Source organism: Cololabis saira, chromosome 19 (genome assembly GCF_033807715.1).
Source record: "Cololabis saira isolate AMF1-May2022 chromosome 19, fColSai1.1, whole genome shotgun sequence".
Lineage (NCBI taxonomy): Eukaryota > Metazoa > Chordata > Actinopteri > Beloniformes > Belonidae > Cololabis > Cololabis saira.
Window position 1 is genome coordinate 18,903,717 of NC_084605.1, and position 15,884 is coordinate 18,919,600.

Here is a 15,884-nt window from a genome sequence, read left to right on the forward strand (position 1 = left end):
AAACAAAGCCAGCATGCGGACGCGGCGGCCCGTATTTTACTCACGCGTCCGTCTCTTTCCTCTCTCCACAAGCGAAATCCATCCTCTTCTTTGTGTGATGTTTTTTAATCCAGTATCAGTCAGTCCAGTAACAAAGCAATTTTGACTTATGTCCTGGCATCCGAGGAACACGATGCCATTGACGGGAAGCAAAACCGTGGTGATTTTACACACTTCACTGTTGCGACTTTTTCCTTTTTTCCAATATTTATTTCCATAAAAGGGGCTTACAATCATAAATCCATGCGGCTCCACAATTAGGGAAAAATCCAACGAAACGAAAACTATATAGAAAGGTAACTAAAACAGCGTGAAATGGTCAAAATTGGCATTTAACCACAGCCGCCTCCTGTCTGACATTTCCACCTGACTGACGCACACACACCCACACACCACACCGGTCCCAATCATGAGGGGTGTGTCCCGGCCCCACCCATCCAACAATAAATAAACTCAGGTACTGTTTAACATAAACTAATTACCAAGTCAAGATAATTCAAAGTAACAGATCAACTTCATAAACATCCTGAACTAAACTCTTTTCTAAACTAAGGCATAAGAAATGAAGAAATGGCTACAACAGTATGTATTAAATTATTATCAGTCACTGTGTTTAGTGTGTTTGGTAATGAATAATTTACATAGGATTTATCCATGACAAATACACAGGTGGGCTTGGGTCTGGAGGACCCAGGTTCAAGCCCCAGAATAGCCAGAATAACCAAGATTGACCACCTTGGGCCCCTGAGCAAGGCCCTTAACCCTAATTGCTGCATGAAAATGGTGTGTGCATCTCAGATGTAAGTCGCTTTGGATAAAAGTGTCTGCTAAATGACAGTAGTAGTACCTTCTAATGCACCTGAACACGTCATCAGTGATATAACCTGGGGTCTTTGGGTGTTTCGACTCTTTCAACATCTGACAACTTCACACAGGTGACTGCACCACAGTTGATCAGGTGTGTGTGTGTGTGTGTGTGTGTGTGTGTGTGTGTGTGTGTGTGTGTGTGTGTGTGTGTGTGTGTGTGTGTGTGTGTGTGTGTGTGTGTGTGTGTTCAGGTGGCATTTGCTTGTCGCCAGAGATCTTCTCTCCTCATCAGGAATTGCAACTTTTTTCTTCTTCAGTCAGAATGGTGCGTGACCCATTGTGTCTCACATAAAAAAAAGGTCTGTCAAAACAAAAAAAAAGATTTATCAAACTGACCAGTAGGCAAGTGATAACTCCCAACTCTGCCATTTGGCCTTGCTGTTTGTTATGTCATGTAACTACACCACCAGTCTCTAGGTGGCAGTGAAGGTTTCTTTCTGGAGCACCGTAGCTGGCAATGCTGGGCTTCCTTCTCTTTACTTTCTTTATGTAGCTCAGAGATAGCAGCAGTGCAAGTGAAGCGTACCTTATGTGAGCTGGAGCTGATAATTTTTTTGTGCAACTTCAAAACGATGAATATGAAGTAGCAACAGGAAATGCACAGAAGGAAATACAATTTGACCCAGTGGATCAGTAGCATTTGTCAACCTGACATGCAGTTACATTTCTCTGGAGTTTCACATCACGCTGTCGTTGAGGTTACGATGTAGGGTCCCCACTACAGCAGAAATATTTAACAGAAATAAATCAAAAAATCACACTGAGAGGAGCCGGTTGAAGTTGTTTATTCATCTGAACAGGATGCCTTTCAAACACCATACAGGAGAGACGCTATGAGCACGTGCCATTAGAAGGGACCTTGATGCAGAACAAGGACGTGATGGAGAGATTACATCTGTCTCTTGTCAGAAAATGGATGGATGGACAAACATAGATGTTCCATCTGCACAATTACTAATAATGTATTTCATTCATTTTCAATGCCTGTTGTCCTGTTCAGGGTCACTAGGAAGATGGATCTGTGTTAATTGCTAGGGCCTATACCCCAGAGGCAGACCTCAGACCAGATATGAGCACGTCACAAGTTGTCTACCGCATATATCATTTGAATGCATGTTTTTATTTTAATGTTAAAAGAACTGTATTCATACAGCTTCTTTTAATCTTATTGGCCACATTCATAAAGCACTTTTTCAATTGCTCAATAATTTTTCTCTTTCGTATACTGAAGTATATAAGGACGCCCCGGAGTCGGTGTGGACAGCGGAGGTCAGGTATCAAACCCCTGACCTTCAGACTGGTAGACAACTGCTCTACCTCCTGAATGATCCCTATTTAGTCCTGACCCATTTGCAAATAAATCCAACTAGTTTTTATAGCTATGACTTTGGTTATCCAGGAGTCCTTGAAGGATGCTGCTGTTGCCCTTTTGGATTCATGTGTTGAGTTGTATATTCTTCTCGTTAATTAAAATCATATATTTGTTATTGCCAGACCTCATTTACCATCCAGCAGTGATGGATACGGGGACACAGGCCTAACAGGGACAGAAGACAGTCACCTTAGACCAGGGGTCACCAATCCTGGTCCTCGAGGGCCGGTGTCCCTGCAGGTTTTAGATGTTTCCCTGCTTCATTGCACCATGATACAAGTGACTGTGTCATTAACAGAATTGTGCAGCCCTGGATGACAAGCTGATGACGATGATTAATTAGAATCAGGTGTCTTAAAGCAGGGAAACATCTAAACCATGCAGGACACTGGCCCTCGAGGACCAGGATTGGTGACCCCTGCCTTAGACTGATCTGTATAGTCCAAAAAAAATGATTTATTAAAACACTGGCTTAAGTGAGCTCTCAGCGGATTGCTATTCAGTGAAGATTTGTGCACGGGGCTCTGCAGCGTGCACATACCTGACGCATATAAGTTGCGCGGATGCAGCGACAAGAACCCTAGCCTGCGCATGCGTGCAGTGTAAACAACAAGTGGGAAAGCGAAGTGAAGAGAATGAATGCAGTTTTTGAGATAACCAACAGCGACCCGCAAACAAAACAGCCTAACTGAGGCAAGTAGGAAAGAAGCAGCTTGCAGTTATTTAAGGTGCTCTTTTTGTATTGGTGGATCCAGGAAATGTTCAGATTTTGGTGAAAGTGAAGGTTTCAACATTAACTCTGGCTCTGGGGTCTGTTCCAGAAAGCAGGTTATGTTGAAACTCTGAGTAACCCTGAGTCGGGGAAAACTCTGGGTTTTCCAGTTCCAGAAAGCAAGGTTATTTGTACCTTGACTCTGTTACCATGGTAACTGACTCAGTGAAGAGAGCCTCTTCGCCTGCAGGTTCACCATAAAGAAACCCTCAGTTTCTACCCCTCTCCTCCAACCTGAAGCGGCATTCGGGATATGGTTGTCATAGCAACATCATCCAAGAGATCTGGAAGCTGAATTAATACGCAACGATTTACACAAACCTCAGAGGTCTGGCAGATCATAGCAATGTTGATCTAAAATCTGAAGAGAGCTTAGCTGCCAAGAACTACTTCACCTGAAAAAAGGAAAGCATTCCTTTTTAAAGATATGCAATGTGAATTCAACATGCTGGACAAAATTATGTTTCCAACCTTGACACGGGTCATTCAGATCTCTCTTACAGTCCCTGTTAACAGCTGCTGTGAATGTTCACTCAGTGTGCTAAGAAAACTACACATGTGGTTGAGAGTCTGGGTGTCATCCTCGACAGCACCCTGTCTGCTTACTTCCACCTTCATTACATAAAACGACTCCGCCCCTCCTTCACTGTCCACACTGCCTCCATCCTTGTCCTACGTCTTGTCATTTCCCGCATGGATTACTGCAAATCTCTCCATTTTGGTCTCCCCCAGAAGCTCCAACTGGTCCATAACTCTGTTGCCCGGATCATAACAAGAACCTCATCATTTCCATCACATCACCACCATCCTGCAGCAGCTCAGCTGGCTCCCAGTCTGGCAAAGATATAATTACAAACTCCTCCTGTTCACCCTCAAGGCCACCCGTAACCTCACCTCACCTTATCTGTCTGACCTCCTTCAGATCCTCCTCCTCCATCCAGCTCTGTCCCCTCAGCCCGCTTCAGCACCCTGGACAGCAGCTTTCAGCAACTCTGTTGCCAAACTCTGTAACTCCTAACTACCAGATATCTGAAATATTCACTCTCTTTCCTTTGTCAAATCCAGACTCAAGCATCACCTGTTTAAAATTGCATACTCACTCCAGGTCCAACTACACTGTTCTTCGTGTGTTTTATGCATTGTTGTTTTTATCTCTTCGTTGGAAGTGTCCTCGGGTTTTATGAAAGGCGCTTATATATAAAATGTATTATCATCATAATGGGCCAAGATGAGCTTCACCATCTTGCTGTCTTATCAGTTGAAAAGGAAACTCTTTGTAAGTTGAGTCACAGGCAAATCATCGACTGCCAAAATGAAAAATAAATAATCCTGAGATGAACTAAAAGCTGAAACTTTTTATCCATTTTCTACGTACTATCTACTATTTTTTTTTTTTTGAATGAAGAATTCATCAAATGTGCAGTATTTTTAAGATTTGACTTCATTTTGTTTGTGTTTGCACCTAATAGAATATTTATTTTCTGCCTAAAAGAATGTTCATTGATGTTCACATTGTTTGTATACATAGTTATTTTTCATAAAACCTCTTTCTTAAGCCTTTTATCAGCTGGTGTTTCATTTTCTGCAGCAGTTGTTTGGAAGCAGCAGTCACAAATGGATTAGCAAATGGTACATAACGTTGTCCATTTCACAAACATAGCTGGCTTTTATGATTAAAAAAACGTATAATCTGAGTAGTGGGGGCCTGCGCCCCTGTAGAGCTCTATGTCTAGCAACACCCCTGTTTCCAAATGAAGGGAGGGCAGTGTGTTCCCCCTGGCCATCTTGGTTGGTGTGTGTGTGTGTGTGTGTGTGTGTGTGTGTGTGTGTGTGTGTGTGTGTGTGTGTGTGTGTGTGTGTGTGTGTGTGTGTGTGTGTGTGTGTGTGTGTGTGTGTGTGTGTGTGTGTGTGTGTGTGTGTATGTATATATGTGTGTATTTATGTATATATATATATATATATATATATATATATATATATATATATATATATATATATATATATATATATATATATATATATACTTTTTTTTTTTTTCTCTCTTTTGTGCATGTTTGCAGGCCGGAGCTTCGGGAGCTGCGTGCTGGCCTGCGGCCCACCCCCGGTCATCCCGCTGCTGCTTCCACAGGCCTACTGTGTGATGTGACGTCCCCGACCCCCCCCAGTCTGGCCTTCGGCAGGAGGGTCCCCCCTTATGAGCCTGGTCCTATTCCTTTCTCCCACTAGGGGAGTTTTTACCTGCCATTGTTTATGTAATAATGGCTCGGGGGTCATGTTCTGGGTCTCTGGAAAGCGCCTAGAGACAACATCTGTTGTATTAGACGCTATATAAATAAAATTGAATTGAATTGAATGAATATATATATATATATATATATATATATATATATATATATATATATATATATATATATATATATATATATATATATATATATATATATAAATGTGTGTGTATGTGTGTGTGTGTATATATAAAATAGTACTGTAGGACTCATGTAAGCACATGAATACAGTTTATTCAACAGACATTCCTCTCCATCTCTTGTTTATTGAACATTGAAAAATATACCAAGGGGCATCTGGAGCCTTGAGAACGCTCTCTGGCTTGTTAGCCACAAGTAATGTTTCAATCTTCTGAATTGACGGTATGATGTTGAACCAGGGTCCCTTGACTTTGTAAGGAGGGGTAGAAAACTGGGAATGAGAGGAGGCCTCAGGCCAAACAGGGCTCAACTAAGAGACTGCAGTGGTGTTATCGAGCTGCGCTGGTGGAAACCTCTTTGAGGCCGAGGCCGCAGCAGTTCAAACTTGAAGTTTTCTTTGCAGAAATTGAAACTAACCTTGTGAAATATTCAACTTCTCAGGCAATCTCATCTATTTCTGCCAGATCCCAATCTTTAGGAAGAAAATGCATGCTTTTTTTTCCACCTTGGATTGCAGGAATTGAGTCCCATTTACTGGATTGATGGAAGAAGCTTGCTCATTGATTCCTATTCAGACCCGACCTCAAAGTCTCTGTATCCCGTTCCCTCTCTTGTGCACCCAGAGGGCTGCCATTTGCTCCATTGGCTGGATTTGTCAGTGATCTGCACTTCTTCAAATCTTTGGGCCCATTTTTGTTGCTTCTCTGCAGAGCGCTGAAGCTGTTTGTTCTCTAAAACAGATCTCTTTTGTCTCTGCTGACACTTTTATAATTGACTATATGAACACATTTTACTTTTTTATTTTTTATTTATTAATTTAAAAATTTTACGACGTCTAAATCTGACCTGTCAGATCTTTCTCCAGGTGCTGCTAATCATCAGCCCTTGATTAAGTGATATCTCCTTTTATGTGCAGAGCTCTATAAAAGAAGAGATTTTGACATTTTTGCTGGTCCGGAGCATTCAGACGTATGTTACCACAATGCAAACAGGATAAGACATAAGCTATGGCTGTAAAAAGAAGCAACCGTTGCTGCATATCAATGTGGAAAGGGTTAATTAGACATTTTAGACACACACTTTAGAGTTCTACAGTAAAAAGGACTAATCACGAGTGAAAGGCATTCAAGCAAGTTGCCAAACTACCCAGGAGTGGATGCTCACAAGAAGAGGAAGAAAACCTCACTGAACATGTTAGAGCCCATAAAAAGACTGAACAATATTGTGTGTTTGTGTGTGTGTGTGTGTGTGTGTGTGTGTGTGTGTGTGTGTGTGTGTGTGTGTGTGTGTGTGTGTGTGTGTCACACGAAACACATCAAAATTAGTCAGCTGCTTTTCACCAATTACCAGTTAGAGTAGGAGCAGTGGGCTATGTTTTCCAGCCCTTTGCTCGGGCTGGTCCACCACTGTTGCCAACCCGGGGACTAGAACCTGGGTCCTTAAGGCCCCAGCCCACCTCTGCCACCACTAGGTGTCCACCCTTCCCTCTGGAATAGTTGTCAGTTTGCATGAGAGAGTTGTGAGGCGAACCCTTGCTCTGTCTCAAACGAACGAGGAACCGTGACTGTAGTTTGTGAAACTGCATTTGAACAATCCCAGAGACTTCTGGACCAATGTCTCATGGACAGACGACACCAAAGTAGACTTGCTTGGAGTTCATGCTCCGTGCCATATTTGACAAAAATCAAGCACAGCATTTCAGCAGAAACCCTTCGTGCACACTGTCACACACAGGGTTGTTTTGCAGCCACCAGAACTGGAAACTATGAGGTCGACCTTAAACTCCTGCTCTGCATACCAGAAGACTAGATACATACTACACTAAATTCTTGTTCTTAGTATCTTCATTTTTGTTAAATAAATAATGGCACCATTAAACAAGTTGTTGTTCGCAGGTTGTAGTTGCCTCATAATAAGCTCCACTACTGTTAGAGAGACGGGATAATCTGTTTGCATATTATGATGTGTTCACTGACAAAGGACACCAGTAATTAGCTTGAGTATCTGGGACTCTTTATCAGGATTTGTTAAAAAACCAAAAAAGAAGCTGACTTGGCCATGCTTGATTGATGTTGTATTATCAAAGTTAAACGTTGTGATGCTGAACTTTGATAATATCGTACAAGGGCAGTAAAATATGAACAAAAACCTTTCAATGGCCACCCTCCTCCCCATTCTCCTCGCCAGCAGACTTCTCACCTCATCAGCATCTTCACTTGCCGCTAGCATTCCCAGGACCACCTTTAGTTTGGTTATTATTTTGTTCTTTTCTTTTTTTTCTTTTTTTTTTTTGCAGATCTAAAATGTGAAAGAAAACATTTCTGTTACTGGCTCATTAAGTTTATTTCCTGGCTCTTGTTCATGAAAGGAGTAAAGAAAAGTTAATAAAAGCAGCATGGAAGCAACTGTCATTGCTTTAATATTATTACAGACACATTGTGTGTGTGTGTGTGTGTGTGTGTGTGTGTGTGTGTGTGTGTGTGTGTGTGTGTGTGTGTGTGTGTGTGTGTGTGTGTGTGTGTGTGTGTGTGTGTGTGTGTGTGTGTGTGTGTGTGTGTGTGTGTAGTATACGATGTCTTTAATTAATAAATTAAAGTACTTATCCATCTTACAAGGATGGGGAAGGGGCAACATACGGTTTTCAAAGTCGAAGCCATTATGGAAATTGGCATAATATCAGTTCACCGACTGACCACTAGGGGCTGGGTCCACAAATGAGCCATCTTTCATTGACCACCATGTTAAAATGCCAAACTTTACTGCAAAAATAATCAATATTTATGGCCTGGTCTGAAAAATAAATGGTTTACGTGACAATTATGACAACTGTAGGGGGCAATTTTATATATTAAACCATAATATATATAATCAAGAGTGTGTTTTTTTGTGAGTGACAGCTATAGTGCAAGCTAGGGTGTCAAATAGCTAACTGTCTTCACTTTAACTACCTAGCACTTGTCTTTGGGTGAACTCAACTTTATAACTGTGAATAAAAGTTAATCGTCCTTAATTTAAAGGTGATATGGCTCATTTTGCTGTTAATTATACTAACAGACTACTCCAATGGGCTGTAGGGCTGCAGCTAACCTCCTACCCCTACATGCAGAAGAAAACAAGGCGCTACCAACGTGGCGGCTTTCACAAAAGTGCAATGCAACATGACAACATGATCCCAAACCCCCTTGCTAAAGGAAGAATAAAAACACACCAATCTTTTCATTTCAAATGGTTTTCAAAATGTATATGTGGTACCAGTTAAACATACATTAATTATTCCAAGTCTCAAAACAAAGGAAACCTGTGAAGATGCAGAACTGTGATGTCACAGACCAGTGATATGATCAACGGCAAGTGGCTTCAAGTGGCATCGCCATGGTCCTCCTTTTGAGAATAATGTGTGACTGTGTCTTCTCAGACTAAATAGCTTTCGTGTTTACCTAATGAGCACATGGTAGCGGTTTTGGTACCTTTAGGCCATGGAAGACGCATGATAGGGAAGTGCTAGTGTCAATGTGGTAATGCATTGTTGCTTTGGAGCTGGTTAAAGGGTTAAACAGCTGCTTGCAGTGAAACCGAATGTCTCTGCAGGAAACTGCTCTTTTTTTCTGTGGTTCCACTTGTGCAGAAGGTATTTTGTGTCCTGCAATGGCATAAACAGTTTGTGCCACCGGATTAAATCTGTTTTGCAGATGACCCCAACTTTCAGTTCTTCTTAGGAGGTGCGCACGACGCCCAACGCAGGAGGAAAATAACGATTTTCTGTTGGTGCTGCAGCGCTGGACTGTTCCCTCAGGGGTCAAGCAAAATATAAAACTAATTGAACAGCAAAAGACAGCAAAAGATATGATTTTATCTTATCTCATTAAGCCAGAATTTAACCAGCTGTTTGTTCCATTTCATACACTGAAATTTGTCAGTTCTATTGTTGCCTAGCAACAAGTGGTTTTAAATTATTATAATTTTTTTTGTCACAGATAATATCCAAACACCTTCAGGTTTTTTTTGTTTTAATTTCTCCAATGAATCAGCTCTTGAGGTGAACACCAAATTAATTTTCTGTGAATTCATTGAAAGCCTCAGTAGAATCCATTTTTCAGAAGTTTAGACTTTTTCACGAGTTTTTGTTTGAGGCCCTCTGGCCAGCAGTCACGGTTGCAAGTCTTCTTAGGAAAGTCTGTACAACCGCTGCACATCTGGACAATTTATCAAATCTTCTCGAGGGAGAACAGCTTTCTTCAAGTCTCTCCACAGACGAGGTTAGCAGCCGGGCTTTGACAAGGCCACTTCAGAGGAGTCTGAGATTTGTCCTGAGCACACACCACTGTTGTCTTAGCTCTTCATTTAGGAAACTCTTGAGCTGAAAAGTAAATCCTGAGGTGCAGCTTGCCACAACAGGCATATCCAAAATAAATCAGGAATAGTTTCACAACCAAAAAGGCCATATTCATAGTCTTGGTCTCTGTGGATAGCAAAGTGCCCAAATAATGTATTTCCAGGATCCTTAGTATTATTGTCATGCATGACCAAAGGAAAATGTTGTTTTTTTTTTGCTTGACCATAATTAATTTCAGATTAGACTGTTGAAAGCACCATAATGACAAACACACTAGCAACAGAAACGCAGCTAGATCTATTTATGTACTCCTTGATAGCAACTGTACCAAAGTAAAGAGAATTCCTGAAGGCAATCGGGATCTCCAGCGGTTTTTTGTTAAAATATCACCACACAGATTCTCCAGTTGCTCATTTGGGTACCTCAAGTTTGCCAAATACGCAAAAAAAAGTGAAGTACCGGAAATGAAGTGATACAGCAGACCAATCAGAGCTCTTAGTCAGAAAGTCAGAGGTGCATGTTGAGCGATGAAGAGGGTTCGCAGATGAGGGTTTGTGTTGATGAAGAGGCTCTGCGTTGCGATGCCGTCGATTCAACGGAGATGCATAAATCTGGCTTTAGCCGATGACTAAACATGATCAGTTCCTCATCAGTCGCCATCTGAATTAAGCTTATGAAGCTTAGCTTGTGCTAAACTGGTGTCAACTAAATGCAGTCATAATTTCTGATTTTGCCACTGAAACGAGTGGTGGAAAAATTTAACTTGGGACACCGACTCCTCATGTGACATGCGTATAGGTGCCACATCAACACCGCAACGAAGGCCAAGCTCAAACGGGGCTACAACCTGACCACAGCGGTCATTCGTGGAGGTCTGATACAACTCTTTCCCCATCACTCGTATCATCTTCCGCGACACATCCTGGTGTCTGGCACGCTTTTGAAGTATCCAAGCTATGATTTTAGCCTCTAGCTTTTTTCTCCCTCCACCATGCAAAATCTTCCGCTTGCTGTTTTCCGTATAACTCTTGGAGTTTGGTTTTATTTTTTTCCCAGTCTCACTCTTTTGCTGTCCACGCCGAATTCTCTGGCCGTTGCTTCTCTGCTATTTTGCTCTGCATATTGAACTACATTTAACTTGAACATCATATTTCTTGTGAGAAGCCGTGGTGCTGTCCATGGTGCTGAATGCTTGCTTTTCTCTGTGATACTCGAGCTGCTCAACTTCATAACACGTCATCAGTGAGGTCCCTCTAAAATGAAATGAACAGTCACACACTTTTCAATTTGTTTAATGTTAGTTGTTTGTGTTTAGGTAGGCTATATTTGCATACGGTAGAATATTTTTTTGGCCACCACAAAAACCATGTTTGACCAGCCTTTATTTGGGATGGGTGTTTAATATAAAAAATATTTTGCTACACCCGGCAGTGTTTTACGGTATTCCACTGCAGAAGTTTGCTGGCAGCCCTGCAGCTCCTTGCTCGGCTGAGGGAGCTGGTAGCCATTGCTAACTTGAATTGTCTTCATCATCTTCATTGGCTCATTTATTAATTCAGGCGTGTTAGCATCATGGTGCTGTGCAGCACAAAGAACACGAGGCCTCAAAGCCACTCTTCAGAAAACAGTTACAGTCTACGGTCTTGAAAAACTTTTATTTTCAGACAAATGTGGCAGGAGCTGACTCTGCTCAACCTCGATTGATCCAAAATTGGGGGAATGGGCAGAACAAACTTTCCTGACAGTCAGTTGAAACCCACCAACTAACCTCAGTTACCAAAAGCCTGGCATTTTAGCTTAAATTAACTCATTCAAATTGACACCGTCCATCATTTCAGTGATATCATTTCAGTAGCAACGTCTCAAACGAGGACTGTTGGTAAACAAGACATGCTAACCTAATCGCTGTCTGGGTTGGTGCCTTGGCAATAGCAGCAGGACACCAGCAGCAGTCGCTGTGGCTAGTCAGCGACCTTCATGCACGCCAAAGACCTGCTTCAGCTGCAGACTCAACCCCTGCTGCTAGCTCCATAGCTGCTGCTAGCTGCAGTAGCTAAGCCGAAGGCCACTGCCCAACTAGCACAGACTAGCTGATGCAGATGAGCCACTTTTGCCCCCAAACCATATCAGGCCCATTAAGTCATTGACCAAAACTGTTTGGTTTATTTTCCCACCAGGATGTGGATGTGTTTTGTTTCTGCTGTAAAGTTGGGTATTAAGACATGGAGGTCAGCACCTAGTGGTGACTCAGGGAACTGCAGATATCGTCACAATCGCATTATTGGGCGTTATTGTTGCCCGTTGGTTTCACCGTAGCTGCTCAGTCACCAGATGGGCAGCACCTCAGGCTTACCCGAAACCTTGAATTATGAGTTTGCTTAAATGTTACTATATCAGTTGCAGAACAGTGTTTACCTTCTTCAAAATGCGTCGACATCCGACTCACATCGGAAACTGACACTCGCCATAACTGCTGTATCAGTTATTTATATGTATGGCAGGGTTTTATGGAAGAGCTGCTTGCGATGCAATAACTCATTTGTTAAACGGATGACAGACTCAGTTTTTTTCCCTTTTATCAGGTTTGTATTCGTGCATTTCCACTTTCAGCCACGTATTACACTGACCCCTTGTGCACACACACGGAGACGGTTTAATCCCCCTCGGCAGTCTGACATTCTGTCAGCCTCCATGATGAAACATCATTAACGGGGCAAACAACAGGGTTTAAAGAACCTGTTTCATGTTTATCCTCGCTGACACCTCAGACTTATACCACCCTGCAACCTCTGAAAGCCAGACCAACCTCCAGATATTAAACATCCCATGTGGAAACAAAACCCGATGTGACACGCCCTTCACTTTGAAATCTTATCTCAGCAAACAGGACATCCTCCCAAACTTATCAGCGCAATTTATCAAATTCTTCAGCAGTCCTTTTTTCTTCGTGAATATTTATCTTTCTCCTGTCCTTTAGTTTACATGATGCATTTCCTGCCTGCCTGATAATTTGTCCTGCTGCCAGAATCCTGACACATGCTGATGTTTTTCTATCAACCTCCATCTGAGTCTTATGGAAACCAGTGCAGCTTTGAATGTGGTGCAAGTGTGCCCCCTGGTGGCGAGGTCCCAGGCCTCGCCCGTGAGAAGATACTGCAAACCTTCACTTTTTACTAACTATTTTATAAATCTCTTCAGGACTTAATCAATACTTCTTATTTAGCGGTGTTTTGCTTGAGTATTTTCAAAAGGTCAAGTGGAATGTGGTTATTATGCATCATCTTTTCCACAAGATTCTCACCTCCAGCTCTCAAGAGTTACTGCATTATTGATGCCAAACATTCCACGTTGTCTTCCTGATGAAGCTCAGCTGAACTGATGTGGCTTAAAGCACAGCAAATGTAAAGATATTTATGCTTCACAGTGTTTGTAATAAAGTCAATTTATTACGCAGTTCTCAAAGCTCTTGAATGTATCAATGAAGTTACAAGCAAATGAAGCAGGTAAGAGCACGGGGACTGTATCTTTTCAGCTCCAAGAAATCCGGGATGCTGTGTAGAATGTAAAGAAAAAGAGACACACAATGCTTTACAAACCTCTCAAACCCAGATTTTAATCACAAAACAACATAGAAAAGATTTTACCATCTCACTAAAGCTGGAACGGGGTGATGTTTACTACTGTGTAGCATCTGCTCCTCTTTTAACAACAGTCCATATACCTCTGGGAGCGGAGGAGAAATGCTGTCCCATTTTTGCCTGATGCAGAACTGAAACTGCTCAGCAGTGCCGGGTCTTGTTTCTTGTATGTTTTTGCACCATGATGCACCAAATGTTTTCATTTGGTGGAAGGTCCAGGCTGCAGGAAGTCCAGCTCAGAACCCAGACCCTTCAACTACGAAGCCACAGTTGAGTGAAAGATGCAGTAAACGTTGTCTGGATGGGAGCAGATGTTGGCCAACAACCTGTTTATACAGGTAATCTCGTTGTTTACTGGATGCATGGTGACAATAAAGGCTTTACTTACTTACCTTTCAGCACTGATGCTTCCCTTTAAAGATGCTGGAGCTGCCCTCTGTAGGCACTAACGCACCCCCATATCATCACAGTTGCACATCTTTGAACTAAACATTCAAGCTGGATGGTCCCTCTCCTTCCAAACTCGAGACGTCCGTTCCTTCATTCGTAGTTTCTAAAAATAATTTCAAATTTTCATTCGTCTGACCACAGAACAGTTTCCCCCTTTGCTTCGATCCATTTTCGGTTTGACTCCAGAGACAACGCAGCGGTTTCTGGGCCATGTTCACACGTGGCTTCTCCTTTCCATGATAACCTGAATTTGTGGACAGCGTTTCAAACTAAGTTCTTAGACAGAGATCTCTGGAAATCTTCATTAACCCCCAGCGAGTCATTTATATATATGCGGTGCTGCCTGAGGGCCCTGAAGATCACGGGCATCCAATATTGATTTACAGCTTTGTCACCCGGGGCACAGAGATTTATCTGTATTCTCTGAATCTTTTGATGATATCGTTGAATCTTGATGATGAAAGGTGCTAAGTGTTCACAAATTCAGTGGTGAACCTCTGCCTGTCATAAGACGCACCGACCTCTTGCCAATTACCCTCATTAGTTGCAAGATGTGCTTCCAAATGCTTCTTTTAGTTCCACTTTCTTACTTAATGTCAGTTACATCAAAAACACTGGCTGTGAATCTTCAAGTGCTTCCAGTTTCTGTGGGATTTATGGCCGAGTTTCATCAGTGTTAAAATGGTAATGCACCTTTTTAGTATGGAACAAACTGAGCAAGATGTAGGATGTAGAAACCAGAGGGGTCCAAGACGCGACCTTTGAGGTGTGCCAGAGCTCAGCAGAGGCGGTGTTTCTCTAATCAGATGAATCTGTGTAAAATAAGGATCGGGCTGGATGCGGGAGCTGATATTTTACACCTTATCTGTAACCAATAAGGACCTCTTTAAGTGTTTCAAAAATAATAATAATACTGATAAAAACAAGGCTGCAGCATTAATAACAATCAATAATGTTAAAGACTACTCGTGGGGACTTTTGGTAAACCTGGAACATTTGCTGTTTGAAGAAAATACAGCAATGTGAAATGTGTTTTCTGTGACTTTCTCAGCCTTTCACTAAACTGTGAAGGAACTGTGGCCAGCTCATCTTTACAACATTGCTTCAGGACATTTAAACACACAACACAAATAAAACACAAAGTAAATTACTACAGCTGCAAATAAGCCCACAGAAACATGCATCATTTATAATGCCTGTATTGTTTTTAGCTGATGACTAGTAAGACCAAACATCTCCACGCTGCTCTCGCCTGTGCAGGAGTCTTGTGGTTTGTTCGGATGCACCTATGCAAACCTAAGCCATGGTGTCTGGGGACTTTCTTCCAACAAATCCAGTCGTGTTTAACTCTTTCTAAATTGCTTTCTCATCAGTATGTGAGGAAGCTCCTGGGTTTTATCTCCAAGCGTTACATGGTCTTACTTTGAGGTCAACTTGGTGGGATATCACCTCCTGGGAAGGGTTTTCTACTCATGAATAATGTTTCTGACCGCAGAATGATGACTTTGTTATTCTTCCCAGAACCTTTATGTGTAAGATTGATGCTGATGTTTTTTCTTCTTGGCATTGTGTTAACACACACTTAAATACTCCACACCAGCAAACTGACCGAACACCGAAGTGCGTTGATTATCAATTAATCCATTTCAGTTCATTAGAAGCACCTGAGGATAAATAAGTGACAACTAATTCAATAAGTAATTATACAGCACAATATGTCATGTTGTTAGTCATCAAATTATATTAATTATATTTTAGGACTACTTAAGGGCCAGATTATTTGTTTGATCATGTACTGATGTGTAAAACCTCAGAAAAATGAACCTTCACAGTCGGTGTTCTATGTTTTTTGCGTGACTGCACTTGTTATTTAAAACTTTCTCTAATTTAACAGCATCTCTGGACTAAGTGGAGATTTGGTGGAATTGAAGGACGGTAAAAGCAATGCAGAATTTAACCGTAGTGTCAGCTTTGAGTGCATCTTGTT